Raw genomic sequence first — 7,402 nt, 5'->3', positions numbered from 1 at the left:
ATATGAGTAGTTGGTGGTCTGTTCCACAATCTGCTCCTGGCCTAGTTTTCACAGCTGATATTGAGCTTCTCCAGCGGTTCTTTCCACATATGTAATCAATCTGATTCCTATGCATACCATCAGGTGAGATTCAGGTATATTTACTCCTCAATAATTTGGAGAGGTCTCTAACTGAAGATTTTCCCAATGCGTTGTCTCCTGATTTCCTGACTGCTGGTACCAAGGGTGTTAATTGTAGATCCAAGTGAGATGAAGTCGCTCACCATTTTAATCTCTTCTCCATCCAACATGATGTTGCCTTTCAGTCCAGTAGTAAAAATTTTTATTTTCTTGACAATGAAATGCAATCTGTATTGAAGGGTGCATTCCTTGATCTTCTTCTGCAAGAAGGGCTTCAAGTCCTCTTCACTTTCAGCAAGGAAGAGCTTGGCATCTGCAAAACAGGTTATTGATGAGTCTCCCTCCGATCTTGATTCCGCTTCATATAGAGTCCAGCTTTTTGAATAATTTGTTCATCATACAGATTGAACAGAGTGAACATACAGATTGAAAAGAGAATACAACTTTAACACTCCCTTCTCAATGTTAAACTATGCAGTGTTTCCTTGCTCTGCTTGCACAACAGCATCTTGGTTCAGATAAAGATTTCACATAAGCACAATTAAGTGCTCTGGGACTTCCATTCTGTTCAATGTCAGCAAAACTTGTTATGATACACAAACTCAAATGCCTTTACGCAATCAATAAAGCACAAATGACATTCTTCTATTATTCTCTACTTTCAGCTAGGATCCATCTGACATCAGCTATGATAGCCCTGGTGCCACAGCTACTTCTAAATCCTTCTTGAACTTGTGGCAGTTCCCTATCTATGTATTGCTCTAGCCATTTTTGGTTCGTTGAGGTCTTTTTGTTTGTTTGTTTTTTGGTTATTTTTGAAAGTTTTAAATTTATATTATAATGAAAATTTAAAGGAAACTTGAATTTCCATTCATTTATTTTCGTACATTTTCCTCCCTACCCTCCCCAGTTTGCTTTTCTCTTTACAAAGATTCTGGCCATTTTTAAATGATCTTCAGCAGTTTTTTGCTATCACGATATTAATGATATTGTTCAATGATTTCCACATTCTGTTGGATCACCTTTCTTGTGAATGGAAACAAATATGGACCTCTTCAATTCTGCTGTCCTCCAAATTTCCTGGCATATACTGGTGAGTGCATCCAAGGCTGCATCTGTGACTGAAGGAAGTCACTGTTATTTCATCATTTCCTGGGGCCTTATTTTTTTGCCAATGCCTTTAATGCAGCTTCTACTTCCTCTTTCTTTACCATTGGCTTCTGTTCATATGGTACTCTCTGAAATTTTTCAGTGTCCATCAGTTCTTTATGATACAGTGATTCTGTGTATTCCCTCCATCTTCTTGTGATGCTTTCTAGATCATCCAATATATTGTCCATAGCATCTTTCAATACTGTGACTCGAAGTTTAAATTTATTTTTCAGTTCTCTCAGCTTGAGAAATGCAGAGCAAGTCCTTCCGTTTTTATTCTCCAATTCAGGCTCTTTTCACATTCTATTATAATACTTTGCTTTGTCTACTCAAGCTGCCTTTTGAAATCTTCTGTTGAGCTTTTTTACTTGCATGTTTTTTAATTGCGCACGTTTCCCCGCTTTGTTTTGGCTTCTTGATGCTCTAGTTCAATTTTCAGTCTCTTCTGACGTCAATTATAGTTTTTTCTTTCTCCTCTTTCTTTGTAATGACCTTTTGCTCTCTTTTTGAATGATATCCTTGATACCATTCCACAACTCATCATTGGTGTTCAATGCTTCAAATATATTTCTAAGATGATCTTGAAATTCAGATGCAATAGATTCAATATAATATATTGTTTCTTGTGGATTTATTTTCATTTTCTTCAGCCTCAATTTCAACTTACATATGAATGATTAAGGGTCTGACCCACAGTCAACACCTAGTCTAGTTTTGACTGCCAATATTGAGCTGCTCCAATGATTTCTTCCACAGATGTAGACAGTCTGATTCCTTTGCAGCCCCATCAGGTGAGGTCCATGTGTACAGTTGCCATTTGTGTCTTTTAAAAAAGGTATTTGCAAAGAATAACTGATTGAGAATACAGGCTCCTACAATGCAAGATGATACTGAATTATTTCTGAACAGTCAACTAAATATCATGTCCTAAATTATTTTTACTTAATCCTAAACTTCCTAAATGACAGTAGTGAATTGTTTGTTTAACAGTTTTGGAAAAGAAAGTAGCAAATTAATTTACATAAAATATACTGATTTAAGAGTACAATTAAATATACAGTATAAATTAATAGTTTGGAAGGAGGAGTGGCATCCACTTCTGTAATAGCTTGCCTCTGGAAATCCTGTGAACCTAGAGAGAGGATGAGAGACACCCAAGTGTTGAGGACTCTCCTTCCTGCAACGCGACAGCACTTAACAACAACAACAAAATTAACAGTAATTTATTTTGTCATATTATGATATTCATACAATGACAATCATAATGGATGGTATACAATATTTTCATCACTTAAAAAAATCCCCTCATGCACCTTTGCAGTCAGTTCTATAGGCAACCAGTTTGCTTTCTAGTTTAGATGGCATTCTTCTTTTCCAGAATTTCACATACATGAAACATGCAGAATATATTTTGTGTCAGACTTCTTTCACTTCATGTGTTTTTAAGATTAATTCATATATATATATCTCCCTTTTTATTGGTGAAGAAATTTTTATCTGTGTGTACCATGATGTGCTTATCCATTCACGATAGATGACTATTTTTGGCTATTTTACGTAAAACTACTGTGACCATACATGTGCAGAGTGTCTTTGAGTTTCATATTTGAGTTTCAAATACACCTAGTGTGCCATAGTGATAATACACCATTTTTCCAGTGGTAAATGCTATGAAACAATGATAAAATGTCAGTGAATTTTTATTTAAATGTAAGAATAGAAAAATTTAATTTCTTTCCATACTCTACATAGAAACGTGTCTTTTTCTGTCTGATTGGTGTATATTTTTAAAGGACATGCATGTAGCTAGATCTCTCGGCATTATCCAGTTATGTTACTCAGATATCTGAAAGATGGTTCTTATACCTTATCTTTCCACTGCTTTGATACATCTATGTTCTGTTAGTGTGGTGTTCAAATATTAATGTATCCCCAGTGGCAAGCATATAAAAGTACAAATGAAATGCCAAGGGTTACTAATGACATTTGAAGAAACTCTGTTCAAGTTGGCCTGTTTCATTTGTGAAAAAAAAAATTTCCCTGAGATGTTCAATAGCTTATTTTATGGATGTAAGTAGTTGGCCTGCAGGGTATCCTTTTCATTTGTCAACACTGATCTATAAAAGTTGTCATTATATAGAGGCTTTGAGAACATTATTTCAAAATTATTCATTTTTTATTATGGACCTTCTTTTTTATTACTACAATATTGTACAATCTTGGCAATGAGAACTTGCTTTCAAGCATTAAGCACTTTGAGAAGAAAAGAATGGCATATAAAATCTGTTATTTATCAATATATACTTTATGTTACTGTTGTAATGTACAATTAAGTTGGAACTGACTCATAGCTGATCCTGTGTCAAGTTTTCAGAGGAAGTAAATCGACTGGGAGGATATTCTTCATCTTTCTCCTGTGGTGGATTTAAACTGCCCATCTCTGGGCTGGCATTTCAACTTCTTGTCACTAGGCCACCAGAGTTTTCTGTATATTTGTGCAAGAGAGCTAACCTTAAAGCATCTGGAAATTCTAGGAAACTTGTATCTAACTTAAGATTTTGAAAAAAGTAGGGTGATCAGTCTGAATTAATTGCTAAATGTATTTCTTTCCTTTCTTCATTGATTTTCCCCACTAAGGAGATTATATCGATTTGCGATTTCCCCAGAAATAGACTGTGCTTGAGGGAGGAAGATGTTCCCAGGAAGGTCTGGTAGAAGAGTGGTAATTGAGACAGTGTAGACAATAAAGGGTGCTTTGTAAACAGGTTGTTACTGTCAGCAACGGGGGCACTATTCTACTGAGGAACTCTGGAAGACAATGGGGACAGAGCTTCAGAACTGTGTACTCTTTCACAGAAACTGAGTTCTTACTTCTCGAACTTCTATTTACCTTTGACTCATCTGTAGATGCTCTCAACATGCCCTAGGACAGTGAGTGCAAAGGAGATGAGATTTGGGTATCCACGGCATCTGCTACAGAGTTAATATTCTACCCTGTAAGTTATTTCCCCCTTCAACCCATTTCAAAATTCGCATGTGAGTTAGCCACTCTACATCATGTCACACATTTTTTCCCAAGTATTACCTACTTTGTATTGCTCTTGATACATAGCTATATAAATTTTGAGTTTCACTGTACTTATTTTTATATTTTACAAAAAAAAATTCTCAACTAAACATCCTTACCCAAATATTTTATTAATATTTTTGTTATTCATATACATTGTGTTTCATGTATGTATACTATATTTTATACAATCAGTAAGTCACATTATGTTTTGCTTATTTATATTGTGGGACTTCCCCCCCTTTAAAATCCTCTTCCTACTAACTACCTTCATGAGAGTAAAGCCAGCTCCTTAATGCCACATGAACTATTATTTGCCCATACCTATTAAACAAGTACTCTGAGGGAATAAGAATGTCCTTTCTGCTGAAGAAGTCCTCTGCTCAACTTGGAAACTTTAAACATCTCACAGTATAACACAAGTATCCCCAAAGTTTCCAAGCATTTAATATATCGTATCTCTCCCCTTGGGGAAGCTAGATAACATTTAAGGAAATGGATTCAAGTATTTTTTCTAAACTGATTTATACATTTCTTTCTGAGATTTCATTTGTAAACTGGAATATAAAGGGCAATTACTATTGCTTACCACACGGATGCTAGGATCTATGTAAGAAATTAAACTGAAAAACTTTGCATTTCTGTAATGTTAGAAGGAATAATAAATTACTGCAATTGCTTAAATTAAGCAAAATGAAAACAAAGCCGACTACCATCAAGTTGATTCATACTCGTGATGACCCTTCATCAGATTTTCAAGGGTATAAATTGTAATAAGAACTGAATGTCTCACCTTCCTTCTACAGAGTAGGTAGTGAGCTTGAACTGCCAAACTTTCACCAAAACATTGAACCCAATACATTACCAAGACTTTGGATAATGATAAATATGTAACTGCATATACAATTTAAGACAAAGCTTTCAGATAAAAACCCACAACTTTTCCATGGCCTTTCAGTTTACAGCACAACTTGTAATGTACTACGCCACCAGAGATCCTTAATATTCATAGGGTAAACTATTCAAAGATAGTTTTATTAAAGATGTATTTAGGGCTGCCAGATGGAACAACTCTGCCGCCAGATGGAACAACTCCACCGCCAGACAGGCCGGGAGGAGAGAGACCCGGGAAGAGCAACAGTCAGCCACCCACCGTGGAACTCCAGAGGAGCGAAGACCGTGAGACCCCAGAGGAGCGAAGACTACTTGCCACTCTGTGACCCCCTGTAGCCCGCATTTGTGTGACCCCCAACACACAGGGTGCTGCTCCATAAACCCCCAGCAGCACCCAAGCTCCACCCCCACCTCTTGGAGGTAGTGTCCAAGCCCTGTGCTCCTTAGGCCCCCTAGCCCTTTGCTTTCCTCCTCTACCCCCACCCGCCTTGCAGCTCCACAACCATGCACCTCAGCCCCCACCACAGCCCTGTGACCTCAGGGCACCACCACGGATCCAGCCATCACCTGGAGCAATCAGCCGAGCTGTTGTGGAACTAACCTGGCAGGAGAAAGGCCAGTAGGATCTTGGCTGTGATTACTGGGGCATTGCTGATTACCTGGGAGAGCACCTAGGGGCGTGCCCAATGGTGGGGAATTTGGCTGAGCTCTCTTGGACTACACCAACTGCCCAAAACGAGCCAGTCACCTGGCTTCTGTGAACTCTGCAGACCAGCCAGAGGCTACTGGGTTGGTGGGAATTTGACCTTGACTTTTCAGATCCTGTCGGATCCAGGACCCTACTGGAGCAGGGTCTGTTGTGTGAGGGCACCTGTGTAAGTGCCACTAGGCAGGGAACACTAAGAAAACCATTGGGTAGGAAATGGACAGCAGGAATTTGAGTAAGGACTCCAGTCGTGACCGCACTGAGACAGGAGAGGTTTGAGCAAGGTCTCCCAAGGGTTTGACCTGCCCTTGCGATCACCCAACACTTTCCCTGCCTCACCCCATTTGGCTCCACCCCAGTGCCTACACGTCTGGGCAATCAACTTGCCTTGAAACAGGAGCACCTTGACCTGTTTTAGCAACCAGAGATTGCCCTAGCAGGTGCTGAACTGACATTTTTCTGAAGTCAGAAACTCAGAGAAACGCACAAGTTCGGTAGCTACCCATCTAATCTCAAGAGCATTGTCTTCAGATCAAGAACACATACCAATGTCTCGAAGAAAGCAAACTATCCCACACAATATACAAGAGCAAAAGCAAGATGTCACTCACAAAGGGCAACGCAGTAGCAGTGGATACCCTGAAGCCAGAAAGTCTGATGGAACTTTCTGACACAGAATTTAAAAAAGGAGCGACTGAATATATCCAATGTATGAAAGACAAGCTTGATGAATTACAGGATACTAGAAGCAAAAACCAGGAGGAGCTCATTAAAACAATGCAAAACATTGAAGAGAAAACAAATGAGGCATTAGCGGCACTGAAAAAAAACAAGAATCCACCATTCAAAATATAAGGTCCAATGTTTCAGAGGCCGTCAACATGATGGAGGGACATATGAGCAGAGCTGATGAGATGGAACACAGTATCAGTGAAATTGAAGACAAAATTGTCCCCACTGATCTACTAGAGCAAAAAGCAGACTCAAAAAAGAAGGAAAAAGAAGAAAACCTAAGAATAATGTGGGACACCATCAAGAAAAATAACATGCACATCATTGGAATCCTAGAAAAGGAAGAAGCAACTAAAGGCACTGAAAAAGTTGTAGAAGAATTTTTAGAGGGAAACTTCCCAGGCATAATGAAGAATGAGAGAATATGTATTCAGGAAGCTCAGCGAACACCATTTAGATTCGACCCCAAAAGAAAAACATCAAGGCATATCATAATTAAATTTGCCAGAACCAAATATAAGGAGAGAATCCTGAAAGCAGCAAGGGAGAAACAAAGAGTAAACTATCAGGGAGAACAGATAAGATTAAGTGCCGATTTCTCAGCAGAAACCATGCAGGCAAGAGAGTGTAAAGACATATATCAAACACTCAAAGAAAACAACTGTCAGTCAAGAATACTGTACCCAGCAAAATGGTCCATCAAATATGAAGGACAGATCAAGATATTCCCA

Source organism: Elephantulus edwardii, unplaced genomic scaffold, assembly GCF_000299155.1.
Source record: "Elephantulus edwardii isolate Elephantulus edwardi_28Jun2011 unplaced genomic scaffold, EleEdw1.0 scaffold00468, whole genome shotgun sequence".
NCBI classification, from domain to species: domain Eukaryota; kingdom Metazoa; phylum Chordata; class Mammalia; order Macroscelidea; family Macroscelididae; genus Elephantulus; species Elephantulus edwardii.
The sequence above is the reverse complement of the archived record's forward strand: the minus strand, read 5'-3'. Positions refer to the sequence as shown.